The sequence below is a fragment of the Passer domesticus genome, chromosome Z (assembly GCF_036417665.1).
Source record: "Passer domesticus isolate bPasDom1 chromosome Z, bPasDom1.hap1, whole genome shotgun sequence".
NCBI classification, from domain to species: Eukaryota; Metazoa; Chordata; class Aves; order Passeriformes; family Passeridae; genus Passer; species Passer domesticus.
Genome location: NC_087512.1, coordinates 59,521,408 through 59,536,947, shown reverse-complemented (window position 1 = coordinate 59,536,947; position 15,540 = coordinate 59,521,408). Strand labels below are relative to the sequence as shown.

Here is a 15,540-nt window from a genome sequence, read left to right as displayed (position 1 = left end):
AGAAGTTGCCCGGCACATTGTAGTGTGAGGAAGGTTAACAAAGAGCATACATGATACATACCAGATAATGAGCAAAACACTACATTTTTTATTTTGATGTATGTATTTGTTACTTGACAATGTAATTTCTCCAGCCACTGGCAAAGTTACTTTGTTTTTCTTTATAGTGACAGTCTCACACCATTTATCTCTCCCAGTCTACGTAGTTTAAAAAAACCAAAAAAAAAAACCAAAAAAAACCAAACAAACAAAAAAAAAAACACCAACCAAAAAAAACCCAGGCAACAGAAACTTGATGATCTTAATTGGGATAGGATGAATGACAGTATCCACAATGTGTGTATTGGATCCCTGCTGTGTCAGAGAAACACCAGTCAGCATAGCAGAGACAGTCAAGTTATCATTGACTTGTCAAGTGTTAATTTTATTTTCTAAGACAGGTTCCAGTTTATTTCAGCTGGAACTGCAGTAAAAAAATACAGAATTGTTCTATGTGCTGCCACAGATGAGGAATGGGAACCTGTTCCTGAATCAGATACTTTTCCCAGCTTCTTGGTGTAGCCAAATTGCTTATATAGGCATATATATAGATATACATACTTATGCCTGATCTCATCCATTAAGTCTCATCCATGGACGAATTTTGGGTCATTATTGAGAAGTGGAATGCAGAGAGTTCAGACTGAAATGTGAATTAGCTAATGACTCCAGAAATTGTTCCTACTTTGAAAAAGTACATTACATGTGCAGTTGTAGCTGAGATTGCTCTACATCTCTGAATAAATTTAATAAGGAAACATGTATAAAGAAGACATTCTCCCCATCCTCAGGTAAAATACCACTAGTGTTTTTACATCTACCATCCCTTCTTATGTAATTTTGTTGTATGTTTTTAACTGTTCTTCTCTTTCTACAAGCTTTGGAGTTAAAGCCAAAACAATCTTTTGCAGTTCTTAAAGACTATCTTCTGCTTTAATTTCACATAAGGGAACTCAAATTTAATTCAAATGCTAGTTACATCTAAACATTTATTTTTAATTGGTTTTGTCTCATTACTGGAACTAGAATATCTTTATGTGAAAGCCAGAAGTGTAAGACCAAGGTCCCCTTCCACTCTACCTTCTGTTCCTGTATGCCTCCTCTTGTCTCCTTGATTTCTGCTTCTGAAATCTGATAATCTGTAACCTTTCAAGTAAAGAACTGTCCAAATGTTATATTTTTCTCTGCTCTCCTGGGCATTACTAGGTATGCAGCTTAACAGACATAATTAAGTTTTCATGAATTCCTTGCCCTAATAACACTCTTAATGATAAATTTATCACTTTATGCTCCACAACACCCTCTTTATTCTTTCTGTCACAAAATATTTTCATATTCATCTTTAAAATGTTTAACATGAAGATTATTTGGTTTTAGTTGTGCAGAAAATAGTAGGTGTTTGTGATAGTTTGTGTTACAGAGATCATGTTATCAAATTTTTGTCACAAATATTTATTTATGCAGCTAAAGGAAAAAGAACAAGTAATCTCTTAGTGCTTTGAAAATTACTTAATTTCTTTACTTATATGCTAAGTAGGTTGAGCAGAATACAATCCCTGAATACCCGAATTCAAATAATCCATTAGTTTGTATTGCTTACTAGAAATAAAATGCCAACATGCACATGCACAGCTGGTGTTGAGCCACTACCGCAGAGATAACTTCCCAATAGTAGTTAGACCAACTATTAAGAGTCAGCAACTGTAAAGGAAAGGAGATAAAATGCAGTACATAGCACAGAGTAGTGTAACATTATTGAAATATATTAGGAATAAAATACTGTGCTGTCAGACAGTACCCCGGTCACCAGTTCTAAATGAAATCAGTTTTCTTTGATGAATAAAGTATTCATACTGTGATGTGTATTTCTCTTCCTTTCCACACAGATGTGTTCCACACATTCCACTAATACTGCATATGAACCTTTTCTTCTCCTAAGTTACTCTGGAAAGAGGAGGGGTTCAACTCTTTTCATATTAATACAAACTAGTCATTAGACATGAAAGCACAGAGTGGATAAGACTGTAGAGATAATCGAGGGGTAAATAACGTTGAAATGCCTCCTTGCAGTATTTTCCCAAAGAAAATCATCATTCAAATAGCTGAAATTTGTTTCTTCCTGCTCAACTGAGGAAATACAAATTAAATCATCAGTACTCTTATCATCTCTCATGGCCTACTCTAATTTCTTCAGGAGCTGTGGTACTCACACTTTATGCACAAGGTGCTGGAAGTCAAACTTTTCTTCTTCTCATGGGTTTTCTAGTCATCATCTTGTTCTTGTTACACCCTTTCCCATTTGATCCTGAGCTACAACAAACAGACTGAATGAACTGCTCCAACCAGAGGTGCTTCCTTGTATTTTCACCCTTTACAAGGCCCTCCTTTTGTTTCATTTGGTGAGTTTTCAGCTAATTATATGGTGGGATAGACATGGCAGAGCACTGAAGTGAAGAGAAAGGGGATGTGGATCAGTACAATTTCTTTGAAGGTGCAGCTTGGCTTCCACTCAATTTTGAGAGGCTTTGTCTGTAAAAGCATCAGATTTATTGCATTTGCAGGAGAGTGCATGTAAACTTTTAATCCAGCCACATGTCATGAGCAATTCCACAGTATGGGATCCAATGAGAGCACCAAAATATACCGCTATTTTAAGCTTTCCTAGATACAATAGTAGTCCAATCCATCCTGTTCTATAGAACTAAAAAATTATACACAAACTCTAAATACAAACCAAAACACCAATCTTTATTAAGAAGTAAAAAAAAAATAAATATAAAATGTAAAAGTAATCCCCACCTATCCACAAACATCAAGAAGTCATGAGTGTAATAGGTACAAGGAAAAATAAAAAACAATACAGGTTCACAAAACCTAAAAATGTTCTAATATGGGACTACTTAACTGCTATTAGAGCTAAGGAGATGGGAAACTAAAAAGAGGAGCCTGAAATAACTGAAATAATAGTTATCACATGGGAACTACTATAGCATCTCTTTCCCTTTAACAGTTAGGTCTTGAAAACTTACCTGGGATGAATCAGAAAGAAGACCGCAGATAACCCATTGTCTCCACAGGCTATGACTATATCCTGACGTTCATTTGAACAGCCAGAATTGTGTTTGTGCTTTTATGCTATTTGTCATTTCACCTTTCCCATATAATTTCTTTGCTTTCTTACTTTGTAATTAAAATCCACTTCAGCTGTTCTTCTGCAACACTTACAGTAATCCTGAAACTGAAAAGGTAGTTAAACGCCTCCAGCTGATCCAAATTGCCACATCTCTTGAAGGTATAATAAAAATTACTTACTTCCATTGCCTTTCCAAAGGAAAGTGGTTGGAGAAAAAAAACCATCAGGTAAAATCAAAACTGTATCTTCTCTTCTTGCAGTCTTTTCATTTTTTACAGGCATCTGCTTTAGTCTCAAGGTAGTAGTCAGAGATCAATAACAATATAAGCAACCTCAGCCTTTCTGAACAATGTTTTACTTATTAAAGATACCTATTCCCACCTCTAAAAGACTAAGTTGGAGGTTCAGAAAGAAATCCCTGAAAAAAATTCCTGTGGCTAGAAAAGTAATAAGGTTTTTTACCTTCAAACTTTTATTAATTCTTTTATGCATCTTTAGTAAAACTTATGATCCGTGTTTATTTTAAGATTTCATGCATGCCAAGCCATACATATTGAATGTAATCATGTCAAGATTTTTGACTCTGAGGGCCACTCAAAAAGAAATAATACCATATAACTCTTATTTTATCATCTACTAGAACCTTCCTTTCATTTCTGCAACCTATGAATACTCTTCTTCCTTTTCATTGTAAGTTGATCAAAACTAGCAAATCCTCTTCCTAGTGGTTTCTGAGTCTTCTTGGTGATTCTTAATCTCATCACACTTACATCTTCTCTTCTCATCCTGGAGATCTTAAGCTCTGAATCTGTTTCTGGGTGCTAATAGAGAAAAAGCAACCAAAGTAACAAAATATAATTAACAAAGAAAGCAATTTCATAACACTTCGATCTGACTTTGCTTATATTTTAGTGGATTTTCAAAGCAGACGTGAAGATTTATTTGGGTCTTGCAAGAAAGAGAAAATGCTTTTGTCAGAGCAACCAGGAAAATACTTTATTTAATGAAATTTAAGGAACAATTCCAGCAAACATTGGTCAGCTCCAATATTCTGAAACGTAGCCAGCTCAAAACTTGCATTCTATTTCTCTTGAGCAAGTCTGTATTCTACCTCTGAACTAAATACCAGTCACAGGTGTGCAAAAAAAAAAGCACCCCAAGCCTTATGCATAGAAATAGGAATACAAGAGATACTGTAATATAAAAACAATATATCACAAAGCCAAACCCAAAATCAACACTATTCTTGTGAAAATTAAAAATAAAATTGCCAACAATAGCATGTAAGCTGCCAACTAAAGAAACAGAGTGAGTTCATATTAGGGATACAGTCTCCACAAAAGCAACAAACCCTTTAAGAACAAAATATTTGTTTAAGAAATACATTCAATTAAACTTTTTCTGATGTTTAACTGCATTTAAATCAACACTTTTCTGAAACTAGTGAAAAAATTTAAAATAATATTTCTTTGTGCATGTAATCTGTTTAAAAATATTTATTTTCTTTGGTTGCTTGGTTTCTTGGTTGGTTGGGTTTTTTTCTCCTTAACAGGAAATTATCATCAGCCAAGTTCCACCCAGTCTTCTGATTCCATTCTTCTGTTGGACAGACATGTAAGCTTCCTCAGGCCATTGAGCTTTGGGAGTAGAAAAGCGATCAGAACCAGAAAAAAAGAAAACTTGTGAGTTTTCAGAAGTGCAATATTGTTCATGGCAGTGAAGTGTTTGATGATTAGACAAAAACTCCAAGAGGAAAAAATTTAGAGTAAGCACAAGAACTGTAGAGACGAAAACATCATCAAGGAACAGCCATGGACTTGTAATGAGCTGTCTATATGACGGATAAAAAGTTGAACTACTCTGTACATTTATTTTACTCTGTTAAGCAAGAAAATAGAGTTCTAGAATACATGAAAATAACAAAGCATTTTGTGATTAATGAATGGCACTGCACAAAAGGAGAGAATACAACTGAGACTGCTAAAAGTACTGACAGATCATAGTCTCTTACTTATTAGCATAAAATTGAAGGATGACTTGGGAAGGCAAACTGTACTTTTCCTTCGCTGAGGAGATGATCTCAATATGAACATTTGGATTTTGTTCATGCTGGTTGATCAATACAAACACAAAAATTTGAAGAGCATTTTAGTTCTGGTTCAATCTGTAGAAAGTTTAAGAATACTAGACCACTTCATATCCTCTGATACTTTATACATTGAAATTATCTTCTTGCTCCAATTCTGTTTTTGAAATAGTTAAACTTACTTATCTTCTTAAATTGTCTGCTTATTTACGTTCAGAAAAGTAGTGGGAAGATACAACTACAAATCTTTTTCTCATCTTGTTAGTGCTCTCCTGAATCAGATAGATCTTTTTATCAATAATCCATTAAAGCATAAGTGCATTGGAGCTTTGAGATTGGGAAGCTACAAACAGTCTGTTAGTTCTGCCTATTCCAGTGCATATAAGATATTACAGAATCACAGAAATGGTCAGGTTAGAAAGAACTACAGTGGGTCATCTTGTCCAACCACCCTGCTCAAGTAGGGTCATTCTAGAGCACATGGCACAGAACTGTCTCCAGATGGTTCTTGAGTATCTCCAGTGAGGGAGACTCACACCCTCTCTGAGCAATCTGTTTCAGTACATGGTCACCTGCATATGAAGTTCTTCATATTCAGGTGGAACTTCCTGTGCATCGGGTTCTGCGCATCACCTCCTGTCCTAGTGATATGCAGCACTGAGAAGAGCCTTGTTCCGTCTTCTTGGCACACCCCTTTAGATTTTTATACACATTAATGAGGTCCCCTCTCAGTTGTCTCAAGGCTAAACAGGCCTACGTCCCTCACCCTTTCCAAGTGAGATATTTCTGTCCCCCAGTCATCATCACAGCCCTCCCCTGAACCTGCTCCAGCAGCTCCATGCCACCCTTGTACTCAGGGGCCAGAACTGCTCACAATACTTCAAATGGGGTGGCACCAGGGCTAAACAGAAGGATCACCTCCCTGGACCTGCTGGCAATGCTCCTCCTAATACATTCCAGTATTCCTTTGGTCTTCTTGGCCACAAGGCCACACTGCTGGTTCACGTACAGCTGGCTGTCCAACAGGATGCCTGGGTTCTTCTCCTCAGAGCTGCTTCCCAGCAGGTCAGTCTGTGCTGGTGCCTGAGGTTATCCCTCCTCAGATGCAGGACCCTGCATTTACCCTTTTTGAATTTCATAAGGTTCTTCTCTGCCCATCTGCCCAGTCTATGAAGGTCCTTCTGAAGGGCTGCACAACTCTCTGAGACATCGGTGACTCCCCCAGCTTTGTATCATCTTCAAACTTGCTGAGGAGGTGTTTGCCCCTTCATCTAAATCATTGACAAGTTAAACAACGCTGAACCCAGTACAGAATCCCAGGGAACACCTGTAGTGACAAGCTTCCAACTAAACTCTGTACCACCAATCACAACCTTCTGGAATCTGTTAGTCACCAGTTCTCAATCCATTCATCCAACCCTTCTCAAAATCGCCTATAAAGATGTTATGAGAGACAGTTTCAAAAGCCTTTCTTCATTGCTTATCTTCATTGAGTTCTTTATTTTCGTATCAGTTTAAGAGCAGATGTAACAGACTAAGTATTGATGTTTCATATTTCAGTGTGGGAAATCTCCATAAATTTCTGTGCTGTATTTTTAAATTTACACCACTGCAAATATGATTCATATTTAGTTTTTACTTTCATCAAAATTCTATGTACTATGCAACAATTTCATCCTAAATTCTGGAGTGAAGACTGAAGTGAAGACCTTTGTGTCCTGGTGTTATCTCTTTCTGGGTTTTGCAGTAAATGCAGATGCCATAATGATGCCTCAGGTTTTAGCTTTTATATTGTTCAGATTCTGTGCTGCTTTAGTGTGTAGTTCTGAGCTTCATATTAGGGGATAGTAAGCTCTCTTCACAGAGTAGCGAGACAAAACAATTCCTTCTCTAGCTGGGGACCAAGGACAACCAATCCAAATCTCAGGCTCAAGAGTATAAACAATGGTGGACTGAAGAGAGAAAAGCAAGGATGAGACTTCATAAGATAAATCTGTAACTGGACAATTAACTCCAATATACTAATGGACCAGAACTTATAAATGTGAGTGACATGTGACCAGTGGTTCATTTTGTGACCATTTTGGGTTCATCTTGGCTGTAGCCCTGGCTGAGCTCTTGTATTGCCCAAGGTGTATCCATTGAGGCCTTGTAATAAATACCTACTTTATTTGGACTCCATCTAGTCTCTGTTCTAGGTCAGCCTACACAAGGCATCAATAACAACAATCAACAGAATAAAATTATGCTTGTCACAAGATTAGATTTGAAATTCACTAATATAATAAATTTATGTACCATCTTTCATATATTGTGACTGCTTGCATAATATTTTAATTTTTTATTTTAAATTTAAGCCAAATGTAATTTTGAACCCCTGAACAATACCCTCTCCATAGAATATCAAAACTTTTTATTACTCCTTCTTTAGTATACCAAAGGTTTTTATGAATAGAATAAATTAGAATGCCAGAGATGTATATTGATATATGCACATGTAAGTGTGATTTCCAGGTTTTGTCTTGGATGGCAAAGGAATTCTTTTTAAAATATCCTTTATGAAGAAACTATGGGGAAAGAATTTGAGGAAAGGGGGAACCAAAATGGCAATTTTAAAACATGGAACTGGAGAAATAGTTCAGCTGATGGGTGGAGGAGGAGAAGGAGGAAAGATCCAGACACGCCTCTGCACCTCTGAACAATCTCTGCTTCTTTTATAAAAAAGAAGTACAATTTTAGGCATGCCTTTTTCATTTCAGCAGGAAACATACAAAATAGTAGGCAGTGCATTTTTTATTGTTTTATACACCTAAGTATTTTGACTTTATGCATTAATATATACAAATGAGTTTGTTCAGGAATAATTAAATGGAGTAAACTTATAATAACAAATGTAGAAACTCAACAACCTCTCATGAAAAATGTCTGTTTGGCTACATAAGTGATAGATTTTAGATAAGTACCAAAAGTGTGTTTTTCCATGTTTGAAGGTCAAGTTGTATTCATTAAGAAGTCAATTTCAATATGGTCCTCATATTTACCACTGTACCAAGTAATGAATATATCAACTGAAATGGCTGAAAACAAAAACCAGTTGTGAATGGTAACAGTAATTAAGTGATACCAAATAAGACTCAAAATTATTAACTGCTGAAATGAGACAGTTTTAAGGCTCTTAGTCCAGTTCTGGATTATAATGTAAAGCTTCAAATTCAGGTATTGCTGGTAGTAAAAGCAAAAAGATTCAGTACAGGCAGTACCAGGGATGACTAGATAATTCATGAGGTGTTAATCTATATATCTATTTATTCAGCTTCCAAAAATCTTTCCAAAGTCTATACCAAAGTCCAAAGTTTCATGTTTCTACAGTATTATAACTATAAATATATTATAACTAAGGAGGATCAAATACAGTCAATTCAGTGACTGAAGATAATGCAATGTAGGTGCTTCCTGCCTATACCTATACTGGAGGAAAAACTACTCTGGTAGCTTGACTTGTTTCCACCTTTTGAAAACTGCCTGTTTGATACCTAGGTTTTTGTCACTAAAAAAAAAAAAAAAAAAAAAAAAAAAGAGGCTACACTAAAGAATGTCAGGATAGACAGGTCTTCAGATAGGTTCTCTTATTAGCAAACCGAAAAAAAGCTTTCGGTTATTCTGGCAGTAACTTTCACTGATAATTATCTGGAAAGGACTACTGGTGTTAGGAATATTGAAATGAAAGAACCTAAGATTCAAGGGTATGAGGTCAGGTATGTGCTTGCTTGGATTTAATAGCTGATCTGGAATTACTAGTTTCCTGCATCAAAAAGTGCACTTTTGTTTGACAAATGCCTGGTTAAATGCACACATAAAGATCTTATCTGTATTCGTTAACATATACCTTGGAGATGTATTTAAAGCAGGAGGAACCTTTCTTTTCACTGACATTTTAGGATTTAACTACATTTTGGAAAGAACAATAGGCCAATAACTTGCAAATAATTTTAATGAAAAATGTTTTGGCCTTAATCAAAATCTGAAATTTGGAAAAGTTCATGTTGCCCCTATTTTAATGTCATAAATCACTGCATATTTTGTGAAGCTTGACTTAGTTTATTGAGTGCTAAATTCAGATTCACATTGACCTGCATTTCTATATGTGAAAATTACAGTGGAAAATTCAAAACATCATCTAATTATCTGTGGCTAGGTACTGTTTAACAAATGTTTCCATCTACATGTCCAATAAGTACATATTTTATTACAATACAATATCACAACCTCCAAATCAAAAATAGACCTGATTTCTGACCAATACTTTTTGGCATTTTTATCTATTTTTCCAGTTTTTATCATGTTAAAAACAAGGAAATGAGGACAAAGAATAGAAACTATATTATTGTTCATTCCTTTTTCTTGAACACAGAGCTCATGTACCGAAGTTGATTCCATGAAATGTTAAAGCCACCTCATCTTGAGTTTGTAGGCCACAGCAATAGTAAGAAATCTGTTAAAACACACAGTATCAAATAAGCCAATGAGAAAAAGTAAGTAAGCATCATGGTCAAGACTATTTTTTCTCCATTTAATCTGATATGAAACAAGACAAAAGTATGCTATTATGTGACACATTTTCTTTGTTGTAATAACTATAAGATACTTTAAATCTCAAAGCATATGTATGACATATAGGATCCTATTTTCTGATATTATACAAATATATTAATTAACATTTCCAAGATGATTTACAATTCAAGTTCATATCTTTAAGATTAGTAATGATCAGAATTAGATATTAAATAATCAGCATTAGTTCATCCTTGCTAACAATAAATGAACTGCAAGATTTATGTACCAATAATAGTATTAAAAGACAATGAAAGGCAACAGATAGTATTTACATATAAGCTATTAATTATTTTAAATTTTTGAATTATAATTATATATTTAGAATCTTAATTTGCACACAAATGCCCTCAATATTAAATGGAGATATTATATTATCGCTATTATAATTATTAAATATGGCACAACAAAAGCAGTCACACTGTCTGTTTATAATGGATCACTAGTGCCCCCTTCTGATACAAAGCAAGAGGAAATATCAATGTTTTGCAGAATACACTTCATAATATGTGCTAAAACCTAGAGATTTCCTCCAGTTATGTATTATTTTTAATGCAGGAAACCTATTAGGACACTAGTAATAAACTGGCCAGCATTGCATTTACAATGCTAAGCACTTTCATATTACTCAACTACATTATAGAAGGGGAAAAAAATATAAATATAAAAAAGTAGATAATGTACTACTAAAAATATACTAAAAACCTTATATTTTTGAGTCTGTCATCTTGTAGTATCACTTTTGGAATTAGTTTCAATTTATACTGGGTTTGGGTTCTTTTAAATAATGGCAACACTTTTTGTGTATACATGAGAAAAAATAAACGGAGTTGCAATCCAGAATTAATCATGTTGAATGTCATATTGCCAGGTTTGTAACAGAATTGGTGCTGAGGAGAATAGAGACACACTCATTCATTATAGCCCCTTCTCTTTGACTTAATATAAAGGGCAAAAGGCAGGATGACAGATTTAAAAGATATTGTCTGCAGCATTGATTGCACTACATTGATGCTTTTTTGTAACTGCATGTCAATGCTGTTTTGTGTGCAAGCTGTACGTTCATTCCTTGCATTATTTGATATTATTTACTCCTTCTTTTGGACTATGGTTACTTCCTAGTAATTACCAAACTGAGGTATCAACTCATGTATTACAGTAGTAAAAAATTAAGTCCTTTTATGAAAATAATGAAAAAAAGTTTCTTCCTAATTTGAAAAAAAATTTATTTTCTCATGAAGAAATTAAAAAAGCATTTTAAAATTTTTTCAGTGTCTTGATCTAGCCCGTTTTGGTTTTTTTTAATATTTATATATACTTATACACTATATTAGAGTTCTAGGACCTTCTGTAAAAATACCACAAACAAATCAACAGCAAATTTCAGGGATACACAGAGGATTGTGGTACTTGTTTGGAAGCTTTTTGTGCAAAGCTGGACCACGGTCCAGGAGATTACACCAGGAACAAATTACTGCTGTAATCAGAAGTGTCGGCTTAAAACAGGATCTTAATAAGCTTGAAAGCTAGTATTAATTGAGGCTAAGCATATGTTTTGGCTGTGAAGTGCCTCTCTCAAATATTTTCATAGTAATTCTTTGGAGAGATAATGCTCTCTTTTAATTTGATGTTTCCTCTTTCTGCATCTGGGTCTGAATATATTCCTTCTCACCATAATCACTTCACACACAAATATCAAGAGATTCAGTTTTCTGACACAGCACACTAGCTTCTGCTAACTCTTGCACTAAATATATTTGGATCTGTGCTTCATGTCACAAATTCTAAGCTGATTTCATGAAATATGGCAAAAGCAGAAGCTATAGATTTCATCAACAACTGCAGATAAAAGTATGCATTTTTTTGACAGAAATCAGAAAATTGTTAGTTATTTATGAAAAATATTGCCTTCTTCAATCAGAAATTTTACCATACCTATACTCTAAAGCATACAAGTTCTCTGACAAATCGCATTTTTTTAGATAGGTCAACAATATTAAATACTTATATTGTACATGCTCTCCTTAAATATTGGCTGTGTCTCCTTACTTGTCATTATACTACAACTACAGAAATTGCAAAATATTTTTAAAAGAGGTATTTTAAATAAAAAACTCCATTTTGGAAATTTTCTTTGCAAAAAACAATTGTATTCAGAAACTGCCTTGCTTCATCCTCTTCACAAGCATTCCCACTTACATTTCTAAATCAACTCCAACATTTTTAGGACTACATGAACGACATATTTTGGAGCTTGGGTATTTTTATACTTAGCTAAGAACACCACTTCCATTACTCCAGAAAGAGGATGCTGGTGGGGAGATACCATTTCAAGACAGAAAATATTGTATTAACTGACAACAGGTGACCAAGCTGTCTGAGCTTGTCAGCTGACAGCTGACCTTTGAATTGTCATGAAGTATGAACACTAAAGGGAATCAGTTTTTTGCAGTCAAAAGATGCAGAGGGAGCAATGCAGAGAGGAGTGTAATAATATATTGTGAGTTTTCTGTTTCAGTGACATACTGTCCTTCCAGTTTTGCATGAGGCACAAGGCTGTAAATCAAATATATGTCTACCATTCACCTAAAAAATTATTATACTGGAAAAATTCTGTGGCTTGGGAAAATAAGTATTTTTTTAAAAAATTAAATAGCTTAGGATGAATTAAAGAAAACAGTTTAGATGAAATTGTGAGGTTCTTCCAAAGCAGGTTTTTAGTAGCTGCATACAATTACAGAGAAATACTCTAAATGTTGCATATTTCTTAAAAATATTGCTTTATGTTCTCTCTCTTGGTTGAACTTCCTAGTGTGTAGCACTGCAATCTTTAAGGCTAATTTTAAAACTGATTGAAAAAAATCTCTAACAGTGATTGTAGCAACTTGCCAAGAGTAAATGAAATACAGTTGCAGTGGATAAAAAGGGATGATAACACATTATTGCTAGGATCAGTGATCAGCGTAGCCTATTGTGAGACCAATATGATAACCGATTCTTTTTTTTTTTCATTAAAACAGTAGCGTGGCAAACTTACATAACCTAAGTGTCTCTATTTATAACCATTATTTAATTTTGTTTCCTCTGAAAAAATCAAGACTCCAAGCAATAACATCTTCAAGAAAAAATAAAGAATCATAAACCAAACAGAAAAATCACTCAGAAATACCTCTTCACAAACTCATCAAAAGGGCTTTGAGGTATGAGACAACAAATGACTTTTTATGTAGGAATAAGAATGCAGCAGGAAAAAAAAGATAATACAAAGTAGAGTGCCATATCAGCATGTGGGTCACACACTGGGACCACAACCCATCTGATAGGGCTCAGCACTCACACACAAATTTCAGCTTTGCAATTCACAGCTACTTCACTGCTGGGGAGCTGGGAGTCCATGGAGACATGGGTGTTCAGCACATGGCAGACTCACTTCTGGTTTTACATGGTCACCATCACTGCTTTACTTCCCGGTGTCCATGCTGCAAGGTGAGATTAAGATCATAATCACCACATGCTTAAAATTTGATTTGTACCTTATGTTCAGCAAGAACATTTTTAGTGAATCTTGCCTTATCTACTTTCTGTAGAAAGTGCTTACATATAATGGTTCATGCAATGTGTGGCTCATCTTGATAAACAACAAAGGTGGAAAGAAAGAAAGACAGATTTCTTGTAGAGTCTCATAAAACCAACAAGTAGCATTTACCATCTAAACTTTATCCAGGCCCTTCCATTCTAATTCATCCTTTCCCATAGGTGCAGCAGCTCACCTGAGGCAAGAGAGCTTTTATCCACCAGTATTTTCCAGCTGGAAGAAGTTAGTCCCAAAATGAGAGAAAACTAATTCCAAAAATTCCCCAGAATTTATAGGTCAGGGAAGCTAATGCAAATGAATCAGAGTTTATATTATTCTGTCCTTATTGTGCTGTCCCTGGTCCACAGAGTCTATGTTATGGCAATTAGTCTGTGTGCAACGCCTCCAAGTGGGAGTAAAGATTTTCTTTGGCTGACATCAATGGAGTGTTCAAAGGAGGTAGAATTTAGTTATTTCTGCTTATCAGCCAATGTCTGACAGCATGGTTCAGTCCTCTACCACCATCTCTGTTCAAAGTTGAATAGTTTTTTGGATTTTTTTCACACAATGGCCTCAGCTTTCTCAAACCTTCCTGTGCAAAAGGTTGTATGCCTGAAAAGAAATTGGGAAAGGATGAAAAAGCTGGTTTAGCAAGCTAGGAAATAAATCAGTAACATAAGGAGAGAAAAGGAACAACTAATTTGTTAGGGCAGAAAGACCCCCTTGCGTTTCCTTGAGCAAGCTTCAAGATCAAATTCTTCTAGCTTAGAACCATATACTTTCTGTAAACAGACTTCCTTCACAGAAGATCCCAGATACCTGGGGACAGCCACACACATACCAATGCTTAGAGACTTCTGCAAATTATAATTGCAGTAGTTCACATGAAAATGACGCTGACTAGCCTGATTTTGGTAGCTGTAATTCAAGCTATGCACTCACAGTCAGAGATTGTACACAGGAAGATGCTGTAACTGGCTATGACTTTTCAGGTGGAGTTTAAGATTTTATAGGGAAAGCTAAGATGCAGATTCCTATATGGCCCTTTAGAAGTTCAGTGTGCATTACTAGAGTTTGTCCCCCTTCTTACAGTCTTCAAATTTCTTCACCTTTATGACAGACCACAAGGTTACAGCAGAAGCAAAAGCTCAGTGTAGCTTTTGAAGTTCACACTCTGTGCCTAGTGAACAAGAAAAATGAACAGCATTCAAGCTGCTGCACTTCATTATCTCAAACAAATTTTAGCTACACTGTTCCCAAAACAAAAGAGAGGACTGCCTGGTAAAGATATCAGGAAATCAAAATCTTTAGCTTGAAGAACTGTTGCAGTCTGTGTATGGTTTGCAGTTGGAAATGCACAACTGACAGTAGAAATTTGTATGTGTCTGTGTATGTCTGCTGTGTGTGAAGTCTAGAGGGATTTTTCCATGTTAATGAGAGCCAAGGAATTCCTCTAGCAACATCTTGTCTAACTGAGAATAATTTAAAGCTGGCCAGTGGCAGTTTTAACTTACACACCATTTTCAAAATTGTAATTTTTTCCTTATATTTTTGAAGAAAGAAAAGCTAAGATAGTTTTCCTAGCCCCTTCTACTTTGCATGTCCACTAAGCATTCTTCAAAACAGAGTTGCGCCCTTAAATCCTGTAAGTGGAGTGTATGCTATTTCCTTAATGAACAAATACCGATTTTGCAGAATGAAACTGATAATACTACACAATGCTTCCCCCAAGTCTATTAAATTAAGATCCTGGCTATATGGTCTGTAAATCACAGAAGATTATGTTCCTAGAGTCTGTATTCTTCCTCTTCTCTAAATCCCTTCTGCTTTTTTTTCCCGTAAATCAGGGTGGAAAGGAACATCTTTCAATAAAGAGCAGTTGTTCTTATCTTTAATTTATTTGTTTTAGTGTCCCTAGCCATTGGAGAATGTGATAAGTCTTCCAGTTTATTTTCTAAAATCTGTAAATAAATATAGACTAAACTATAGGGCCTTTCTGTCTGCAACCACTCAAATCTGGCAGAATTTCTTTCTCTCACCATGCAGTAAATGTAAGTCTGTAATTCACAACACTTTATAATAGCTTAATTCACAATT

General features: G+C 35.2%; 1 long non-coding RNA gene across 2 annotated transcripts in view; it reads right to left on the bottom strand.

Moving 5' to 3' along the window:
* Nucleotides 1-8,180: 8,180 nt before the first annotated feature.
* Nucleotides 8,181-15,540, bottom strand: part of LOC135290605 (uncharacterized) — a 24,533-nt gene continuing 17,173 nt past the window's right edge. The window contains exons 3-4 of one of the 2 annotated variants that reach the window (XR_010353364.1): nt 13,207-13,348; nt 8,181-9,750 (exon numbers count right to left, since the gene is read on the bottom strand). This is a non-coding gene — a long non-coding RNA (uncharacterized LOC135290605). Of the gene's footprint in view, nt 9,751-9,963; nt 13,349-15,540 lie in introns of those variants that run through there. The other variant, XR_010353363.1, reaches the window with a different exon arrangement.